The sequence below is a fragment of the Lathyrus oleraceus genome, chromosome 1 (genome assembly GCF_024323335.1).
Source record: "Lathyrus oleraceus cultivar Zhongwan6 chromosome 1, CAAS_Psat_ZW6_1.0, whole genome shotgun sequence".
Taxonomy (NCBI): domain Eukaryota; kingdom Viridiplantae; phylum Streptophyta; class Magnoliopsida; order Fabales; family Fabaceae; genus Lathyrus; species Lathyrus oleraceus.
The window spans coordinates 343,752,998-343,764,186 of NC_066579.1; positions in this window are offsets into that span (position 1 = coordinate 343,752,998).

Below are 11,189 nucleotides of genomic sequence, written 5' to 3' on the forward strand. Positions count from 1 at the left end.
AGAAAGTAAAGAAGAGTTGATTGTTGGTAAGAAGATGGAGGTACCTAATGTAGAACCAGTTGGTTGTTCGAAGGATAAGTCTGGTGAATCCAGCAACTTGAAAGCCAATGATGATGATGAGGTACTCCGATTAATAAAAAGGAGTGAATTTAACATGGTTGAGCAGCTGCTCCAGACTCCCTCAAAGATTTCCGTGTTGTCTTTGCTTTTGAATTCTGAAGCGGACAGAGAAGCACTGTAGAGAGTTCTTGAACATGCATATGTGAAGCAAAATGTTACTGTGGATCAATTTGATCACATTGTGGCCAACATCACTTCATGCAATAATTTGAGCTTCTGTGACGAAGAACTCCCTGAAGAGGGAAGAAATCATAACCTGGCTTTGCATATTTCAATGAACTGTAACGAGGATGCTTTGCAAATGTGCTAGTTGACACCGATTCGTCACTCAATATGCTTCCAAAGTCAACTTTGTCGAAGTTATCTTACCAAGGAGCTCCCATGAGATATAGTGGGGTAATTGTCAAAGCCTTTGATGGTTCGCGCAAGACGGTTATTGGTGAAGTGGACCTTCCAGTTAAGATAGGTCCGAGTGATTTTCAGATTACATTTCAAGTAATGGATATCCACCCGGCCTACAGCTGTTTATTGGGAAGGCCATGGATTCTTGAGGCAGGGGCTGTTACCTCCACTTTGCACCAGAAACTCAAATTTGTCAAGAATGGCAAGCCAGTGATTGTGGGAGGAGAGAAAACACTATTGGTTAGCCATCTGCCATCGTTCTCGTATGTGGAAGCTGAGGATGAGGTTAGGACTCCGTTCCAAGCCTTATCTGTTGCTGCTGAGAATAGAATTGGGGCACCTATGTCCTCGTTGAAAGATTCTCAAAAGATTGTTGAAGAAGGTAGTGATGACCAGTGGGGGCGCATGGTAGAGGTCTCCGATAACAAAGGCAAAACCGTTTTGGGGTTCCAGAGAGGGTCATCAGCTGTTAGATCTGATGATATGCAACTTAGATTTCGTAGCGGAGGGTTCATTCATGGCAATGAACCACACTTAGCTACTGTGCTAGAGGATAGCGAAGAGGAAGACTGCACCAACTTTGTAACGCATGGAAGGACATGCAACACTTGGACTGCCGTTGATATTCTTGTTATTTTGCATCGATCTAAGTAATTGCTTTTATATTTTTAAAATCCTTCTCCTATTCCTAAGGGAGAAGTGAACATTGTTTGGGCATTTTAAATTGATCATCAATAAAATTAATTCTATTCATCCACATCTTTGATGTTTATTTTTACTTTTTGCTTATTTCTGAAAATGGTAATCTCAAAAAACATAAATAAATAATATAATTATCCATCTGCATAATATTTGGTCACAAATTCACTTCTCTAAAATCAAAATATCAAATCATTATGCAGGTTAGTTCCTAACCCCATTGAATACAATGATCCTTCTCCTTCAGCAAATTTTGAATTCCCTGTGTTTGAGGCCGAGGAGGAAAGTGATGTGGAAGTGAGTGATGAATTGTCTCATCTTCTTGAGCAAGATGAAAAGATTACTCAGCCGTTTGAAGAGCAGATTAAGCTAGTCAACTTGGGTTCCGAAGATGATGTGAAGGAAGTCAAGATTGGGTCTCGACTATGTCCAAATGCTAAGAAGGGGTTGATTGATCTTCTTCGAGAGTATTCAGATGTGTTTGCTTGGTCTTATTAAGACATGCCTGGGTTGGATTCTGAGATTGTGGAGCATAAATTCCCGTTGAAGCCAGAATGCCCGCCAGTCAAGCAGAAGTTGAGAAAATTGCAACCTGATATGGCTGTGAAGATCAAAGAGGAAGTTCAGAAGCAGATTGATGTCGGTTTCCTTGGAACTGCTGAGTATCCGCAATGGATGGCCAATATTGTGCCTGTACCGAAGAAAGATGGAAAAGTATGCATGTGTGTCGACTATAGAGATTTTAATAAAGCCATTCCGAAAGATGATTTTCCTCTGCCACACATTGATATGTTGGTGGACAATACTACTAAATTCAAAGTCTTTTCATTTATGGATGGATTTTCCGAATATAATAAGATCAAGATGGCACCCGAAGATATGGAGAAGACCACATTCATTACACCCTGGAGAACGTTCTGTTACAGAGTGATGCCTTTCGATCTAAAGAATGTTGGTGCAACTTAGCAGAGAGCAATAACTACTCTTTTTCATGATATGATGCATAAAGAGATTGAAGTTTATATCGATGACATGATTGCTAAATCAATTTATGAAGAGGAACATGTTGAGCATTTGTTGAAGTTATTCCAGCGTTTGAGGAAGTATAAACTCCGCTTGAATCCCAATAAGTGTACTTTTGGTGTTCGTTCTGGTAATTTGTTGGGCTTTATTGTCAGCGAGAAAGGTATTGAGATTGATCCTGCCAGGGTCAAAGCAATACGAGAGATGCCTATGCCCAAAACTGAGAAGCAAGTCAAAGGCTTTCTCGGTCGCTTGAATTATATTTCCATATTCATTTCCCACATGACTGCCACATGTGTGCCTATATTTAAGCTTCTTTGGAAAGATCAGTCTTGTGATTGGACCGAAGACTGCCAGAAAGCATTTGATAGTATCAAGGAATATTAGCTTGAACCTCCGATTTTGTCTCCACCTATTGAAGGAAGACCGTTGATCATGTATTTGACTGTGCTAGAAGATAGTATGGGTTGTGTTCTTGGTCAGCAAGATGAGACTGGGAAGAAAGAATTTGCAATTTACTACCTCAGTAAGAAGTTCACCGACTGCGAGACTCGGTATTCAATGCATGAGAAAACTTGTTGCGCATTGGCTTGGGTTGCTAAGTGTCTGCGTCAGTATATGTTGAATCATACCACTTGGTTGATATCCAAAATGGATCCAATCAAGTATATATTTGAGAAGCCTGCTTTAACTGGGAGGATTGTCCGTTGGCAGATGTTGTTATTAGAGTATGATATCGAATACCGATCTCAGAAAGCGATCAAAGGTAGTATCTTAGCTGACCCTTTGGCTCACCAACCAATTGAAGATTATCAGTCAGTACAGTATGATTTTCCTGATGAAGAGATTTTGTACTTGAAAATGAAAGATTATGATGAACCATTTCTTGAAGAAGGGCCAGAGCCTGGTTCCCGTTGGGGCATGGTATTTAATGGAGCTGTTAATCAATATGGAAATGGCATTGGGGCAGTGATTATTACTCCTCAAGGCACACATCTACCATTTACATCTAGATTGACTTTCAAGTGTACAAACAACATGGAAGAATATGAAGCTTGCATTATGGGGCTTGAAGAGGCCATGAATCTCATAATCAAGTATTTGGATGTCTTCGGTGATTCGGCTTTGGTTGTGAATCAAATCAAAGGAGAATGGGAGACAAATCAACCCGATTTGATACCATAAAGAGATTATGCGAGGAGGATTTCAACTTTCTTTACAAAGGTTGAATTTCATCATATCCCTCGAGACGAGAACCGAATGGCAGATGCTCTTGCAACGTTGGCATAAATGATCATAGTGAAATATTGGAATGAAGTTCCCAATTTATCTGTGATGCGTCTTGATAGGCCAGTTCATGTGTTTGCTGTTGAAGAGATCAAAGACGAGAAGTCGTGGTATTACGACATCAAAGGTTTTCTCCAAAGTCAGATTTACCCACCTGGGGCATCTTTGAAAGATAAGAAGACTTTGAGAAGATTAGTCGGTAATTTCTACTTGAATGGTGATATACTATACAAGAGAAACTTCAACATGGTTTTGCTCAGATGCGTGGATAGACACGAAGCAGACTTGTTGATGACTGAGGTGCATGAAGGTTCCTTTGGTACTCATTCCAATGGATATGCAATGGCAAAGAAGATGTTGCGAGCAGGTTACTATTGGCTGACAATGGAATCTGACTGTTGTAAGTTTGTGAAGAAATGCCACAAGTGTCAAATTTATGCTGATAAGATTCATGTTCCTCCAATACTTTTGAATGTTATCTCTTCCCCATGGCCCTTCTCCATGTGGGGAATTGATATGATTGGGATGATTGAGCCCAAAGCTTCGAATGGACATCGTTTCATTCTAGTGGCAATTGACTACTTCATAAAATGGGTTGAAGCAGCATCGTATGTAAATGTAACCAAGAAAGTTGTTGTGAGGTTTATCAAGAATCAGATTATATGCCGTTATGGTGTGCCAAGTAAGATCATTACTGATAATGGATCGAACTTGAATAATAATATGGTGGAAGCTCTTTGCAAAGACTTCAAGATTTCACATCATAATTCTTCTCCCTATAGACCCAAAATGAATGGGGTTGTTGAAGTTGCGAATAAGAACATCAAGAAGATTATCCAGAAGATGGTTGTCACGTATAAGGATTGGCATGAGATGCTCCCATTTTCTCTGCATGGGTATCGCACATCCGTCCGCACTTCAACAGGGGCAACCCCTTTCTCTCTCGTATATGGTATGTAAGCAGTACTCCCCGTAGAGGTTGAGATTCCTTCATTGCGTGTGCTCATGGAAGCCAAGTTGACTGAAGCTGAATGGTGTTAGACCAGGTTTGATCAGTTGAATTTGATAGAAGAGAAAAGGTTAACTGCCATGTGTCATGGTCAGTTGTATCAGCAAAGGATGAAGAAAGCTTTTGATAAGAAAGTTAAACCTCGAGTGTTCAGAGAAGGTGACCTTGTGCTCAAGAAGATTTTGACATTCAAGCCAGATTCCAGTGGAAAATGGACTCCTAATTATGAAGGCCCATATGTTGTTAAGAGAGCCTTTTCAGGCGGTGCATTGATTCTTACAACTATGGATGGTGAAGAGTTCACTCGTCCTATGAACACAGATGCAGTCAAGAAATACTTCGCCTAAAAAGAAAAGAACAACTCACTAAGTTGAAAACCCGAAAGGGCGGCTTAGGCAAAAATGAGCGTCTCGGTGGATTAAAAACGCGAAAGGGCGATCCAGGCAAAAATTAGAGACATAAAAACAGAAAGAATTTCCCGATAAGTTGAGTACCCCACCTTGGGGCAACTTATGCAAAAAATTAGGGATTATGGCAAGTAACTTCATTTTGCTGATCTTAAGTGGTTTTGAAGACTTGTTTGAACACAAGGGTTGACATCAGTTCATCATCCCAGCAACGGTCAAGAGCACAGTGGATATCAAGAGTTGGTAGAGGGATTATGGATCATTTGTATTCAATGTAACCTTTTCCATGTAAATTACCATTTTCAACTTTGTAAAATCTATGGAGTCTTGTCATTTACAGACTACCATTCTATTAAATAAAGTTGAGCTTTTATCCAATTATTTCTACTCTTATTTTACTTCAGCCAATAGTTTTCAATTTTATTATGATCATTTTGAAATTAAATTTTTAAATTAAAATCAAGTTTTCTTTAAAATATGAAAGCAAGAATTTTTCCAAAGCAAGTAAGAGGAATATCAACCGTATTTCAGTAAGAAGCAAGTCCTTAAGTGTGAAGCATCATAGGTTGCCCAAGAAGTTAAATCTTCGGGTATCCCTAGATGACAGTGTTGATTCAGTCCCTTGGTGGAGTGTTTGATCCCCAGTGGAACTTCTTTCTTTATCCCCAACTGAGATGGTTGATTCAGATACTTTGCGGCGTGTCCTTATCCCCAACAGAGTTTCACCCTTCCCCAGCGGAGTTTGTATTTCCTCAGCAGGTGGGTCGTCATTAGAGATGCTTGATATTTCCCCGGTAGATCGCTTTGGTGTCCCCACCAATCGCCATGTATTTTTTCTCCCAGTTAGAGTTTCCTCCTGGTTTATGAGCAGCTTTTGTTATTGATATTTTCTCTGTAGGGTTGTCTCCCATTTTTTATGGTGTTGACCTAAAATTCCCCACAAAGTTGACGTTATTCTGCCCTCAGCAGATCCCCTCCTTCCCCATCTAAGGTTTGAGCCCTTTAGGATGTTAATCTCTCTGTTCTCCAGCTGTTGTCTCCATATATTTTGTGGATTGACTGAGGATTGTACCGGTGGTTCAAATTCTTTGCGACACCTCTGTATCCTTTGTGATCATTTTGTCAGCATAAGCATCATATACGCATATACATATACATTCATATAATTTCATAATTTGCATATCCGACATCATCCTATTTGATTTGTCTGAGAACCTCATTCTCTGCTATGGCGATACTTTATCCCCATACCAAATCTGGAGTCTGTCCTCCTTCAATTGTAGAGTGAAAGCCCCTTAAGCAGAAAGACCTTAACCTTTCTCTGTTTCCCCACTGAGTTTGTTTCCTCGTGGATGGTTTTATTTCAGTTTCCTCTCTAGTATATTTTCTGGATGGAATTACTCCCCTTGAGTTATGTCCTCATTGGGGTGAGTCTTGATTGACCGTTTTCTTTCTAGCTCTTACCTAGAGAGATACTTTGGTCCTCTAAGAGTCTATTACCCAGTAACTGGTAATATTCTTCTTAAGTTCGTAGTTTGTTACTTCTTGCCCAATACTCGGCAAAAGTACCCTTTTTCTCCTCAATGGAGTCCGCTGGAAGTCATCCTTGATATGTTCATCCTAACCGGTGATAGATGTCTTTCTTTTCCCCGCAGGAGTGTATCCTTGATATGTTCACTTTAACTAGTGACGGATATTCTCATTTTTTGGTATTCTACCCAGTAAAAAGGTAGTTGTAATCCCTATTTTGTTCCTCAGAGAGTTAATCCTTGATATGTTCACTTTAACCAGTGACGGGTTTTCTTCTTGTGGTCTTCTACCCAGTAATCGGTAGTTATAAATCCTAGTTTTTCCCTGTGCAGAGTCAATCCTTGATATGTTCACTTTAACTAGTGACAGATTTTCTCTTCTTTGGTATTCTATCCAGTAACTGATAGATGTAATCCCTATTTTTGCCCCCCTTTTCAGAGTCTATCCTTGATATGTTCATCTTAACGGTGACAAATTTTCTCTTTGATTGGTCTTCTACCCAGTAACCGGTAGTTGTAAATCCTACTTTGCCCCCTCACCGAGATAATCCTTGATATGTTCATCCTAACCGATGACGGATTTTCTCTCCGATGGTTTTCTATCCAGTTTTTGATAGATGCAATTCCTCCCTTTTTGGTCAGTTGGTATATCCTTGATATGTTCATCCTAACCGATGACGGGTATCCTCCTTGACATTTTCCAGGCAAGTCTATCCTTGATATGTTCATCTTAACTGATGGCGGATTTTCTTCCCTGTCGAGTTTATCCTTGATATGTTCATCCTAACCGGTGACAGATACTCTCATCTTTGGTCTTATGCCCAGTAACTGGTAGTTGTAAATCCTATTTTCTGCAGTTTCTCCCCAACAAGGCTATTCTTATCCAGTAACTGGTAATGGATACTCCCTCCTGGCGATCATCAGCGAGTCATCCTTGATATGTTCATTCTAATCGATGACGGATGGTCTCTCTGCCAGATCTTTATCATCTCCTTACCCAGTAACAGGTAGCAGATAATAGATTTCTACTCCTCCTGTGTTGAAGTTTATTTCTCCCTAGTTAAGTTGAGTGTGCATTTCCTTAGTGAAATCGTTGTTCCCCTGCACGAGCCGAGTACTTCAGTTTTATCCTGACTTATTCGTATCCCCTACAGATGTTGTTATTTCCCTGGCTGAGTCTTTCCATGTTTGCATGGAATCCCTCTATTTCCAGAATAGTTTTAAGTCGTAGCCTGGCCTACGCATAACTCCTTTTATCCCCCAGAGTCTTTGTCTCCCCAGTGAGTTTTCCTTATGGAATGCATTATACTCCTGCGGACTTTCGATCTCTCTGATTTCTTTTCCTTTGTGGAAATATTTTCCCCACAGAGCATTAACTTTTGCATTCATGTCATATGCATCATGAGGTCTCTTAGGGACCAAAATTTGTTTCTCTATGTTGTTATTTAAGCTCATTCTACTGAGTTGATACGAAGATTTTAACTGTCACCTCCTCAGTTAGAATGTCCTTAAATAGGGGCAGCTATAAGACCCCAATTTTGACCCCAAGATCCCTCATGAAATTTCATCATAAGCATCAACATTGGGATCATGTCTTGGCATCCTCCTTACCCCTCTTTCATTGGATTTGTTTTGGGAGAAATCACCAAGCACTTTGTGATTATATCATACTTGTATTTTATCATTTTTACTAACCAAAATACCAAAAATATGTCTTTGCATTTGCCTAACTTTTTGTAGGAAGGGCATGATCTCATTGATTCATCAAGTCCACATCTAGGGTTTGAGACCCTCATGAACAAAGATCACAACCAAGAATTGATTCAAGAATGGTTATGAGCATCATATATGAGTCCCATTGATTCCTACATGTTATATTGATCAAGTTTTCTTCAAGAGTTTGAGGGTGATTTGCCTTGGAAACCCGAGTTTAACTGGGTATCTTAACTAACTTCTCCAACAAGATATATCACCAATTGATCAAATTTCTAAAGGGACACTTAAAAGTTCATCATCTTATGCATATATGATCTACCATGAGCCAAGAAAGTCAAGAGAACTGGAAATTAGCAAGTTGGTTGATGGTGGTTGGCCAGATGAATTCATCTGATCAAAACTAGGTCTCCCAAGACCCTATCTCCTATAATTTCCACCATATGAAAATGATTCCAAGAGAAAACTTACTCTAAATGACATTCCAAAACACTTTCATGTTGATACCTAGAGCCTAGTTTTTCTTGGAAAATCATTTTCTATGTTGAAACATTATAGGTCATTTTGTCTAAACCCTAAAATGAAAGTCAACTTCCCAAGGCCATAACTTGCTAAATTTTTGTGAGATGAAAGATTTACAAGGTTAAATTCAATTTTTTCAACTTTTTTGAGCATGTGATATGAGGCTACATTATAGGTCACTTTTGACCTTTACCATTGATCAAGTGATTTTTCCAAACTTCAAAAATGCATAACTATATCATTTCAAATCCAAATGACATGAAATTGGTGACCATTTTGAAGGTATTTGAGATAGATACAACTTTGATGAAGATACTTTTCTCATTTGGTGAAAGATTTCCAAGTTGCAAAATCAAATTCAATGTGTCTACTTCAACTTTGATGTTTAGAATGGGAGCTAATTAAATTTTTTTAAGCATGTGATATTAGGCTACATTATAGGTCACTTTTGACCTATACCATTGATCAAGTGATTTTTCCAAACATAAAAAATGCATAACTCTATCATTTCAAATCCAAATGACATGAAATTGGTGACCATTTTATGGTGTAAGACCCCAATTTTGACCCTAAGACCCCTCATGAAATTTCATCATAAGCATCAGCATTGGGATCATGTCTTGGCATCCTCCTAACCCCTCTTTCATTGGGTTTTGTTTTGGGAGAGACCATCAAGCACTTTGTGATTATATCATACTTGAATTTTATCATTTCACTAACCAAAATACCAAAAATATGTCTTTGCATTTGTCTAATTTTTTTGTAGGTAGGGCATTAATCTCATTTGATTCATCAAGTTCACATCTAGGGTTTAAGACCCTCATGAACAAAGAGCACAACCAATAATTGATTCAAGAATGGTTATGAACATGATATATGAGTCCCATTGATTCCTAAATATTATATTGATCAAGTTTTCTTCAAGAATTTGAGGGTGATTTGCCTTGGAAACCCTAGTTTAACTGGGTATCTTAAGTAACTTCTCCAACAAGCTATCTCACCAATTGATCAAATTTCTAAAGGGACACTTCAAAATTCATCATATTATGCATATGTTATCTACCATAGGCCAAGAAAGTCAATAGAATTTGAAATTAGAAAGTTGGTTGATGGTGGTTGGCCAGATGAATTCATCTAATCAAAACTGGGTCTCCCTAGACCCTATCTCCTACAATTTTCCCCATATGAAAATTATTCCAAGTGAAAACTTACTCTAAATGACATTTTCAACAACTTTCATGCTGATACCTAGAGCTATTTTTGCTTGGAAAATCATTTTCTATGTTGAAACATTATAGGTCATTTTGTTTAAACCCTAATTTGAAAGTCAACTTCCCAAGGCCATAACTTGCCCAATTTTTATGAGATGAAATATTTACAAGTTGCACAATCAAATTTAATGTGTATACTTCAACTTTGATGTTTGGAGTGGGATAGAATTAAACTTTTTTGAGCATGTGATATGAGGCAACATTATAGGTCACTTTTGACCTGTACCATTGATCAAGTGATTTTTCCAAACTTCAAAAATGCATAACTCTATAATTTCGAATCCAAATTACATGAAATTGGTGACCATTTTATGGTGTAAGACCCCAATTTTGACCCTAAGATCCCTCATGAAATTTCATCATAAGCATCAACATTGAGATCATGTCTTGGGATCCTCCTCACACCTCTTTCGTTGGGTTTTATTTTTGAGAGATCACCAAGCACTTTGTGATTATATCATACTTTTATTTTATAATTTCACTAACCAAAATAACAAAAATATGTCTTTGCATTTGTCTAACTCTTTTGTAGATAGGCCATTGATCTCATTTGATTCATCAAGTCCACATCTAGGGTTTGAGACCCTCATGAACAAAGAGCACAACCAATAACTGATTCAAGAATGGTTATGAACATAATATATGAGTCCCATTATTTCCTACATGTTATATTGATCAAGTTTTCTTCAAGAGTTTGAGGGTGATTTGCCTTGGAAACCTAGTTAAACTAGGTATATTAAGTAACTTCTCCAACAAGCTATCTCACCAATTGATCAAATTTCTCAAGGGACACTTCAAAATTCATAATCTTATGCATATGTGATCTACCATGAGCCAATAAAGTCAATAGAATTGGAAATTAGCAAGTTCGTTGATGGTGGTTGGCCAGATGAATTCATCTGATCAAAACTGGGTCTCCCTACACCCTATCTCCTACAATTTTCACCATATGAAAATGATTACAAGAGATAACTTACTCTAAATGATATTGCAAACAACTTTCATGTTGAGACCTAGAGCTATTTTTTCTTGGAAAATCATTTTCTATGTTGAAACATTATAGGTCATTTTGTCTAAACCCTAATTTGAAAGTCAACTTCCCAAGGCCACAACTTGCTCAATTTTTATGAGATGAGAGATTTCCAAGTTGCAACTGAAAATTCAATGTTTCTATTTCTACTTTTATGTTTGGAGTAGGAGCTAATTC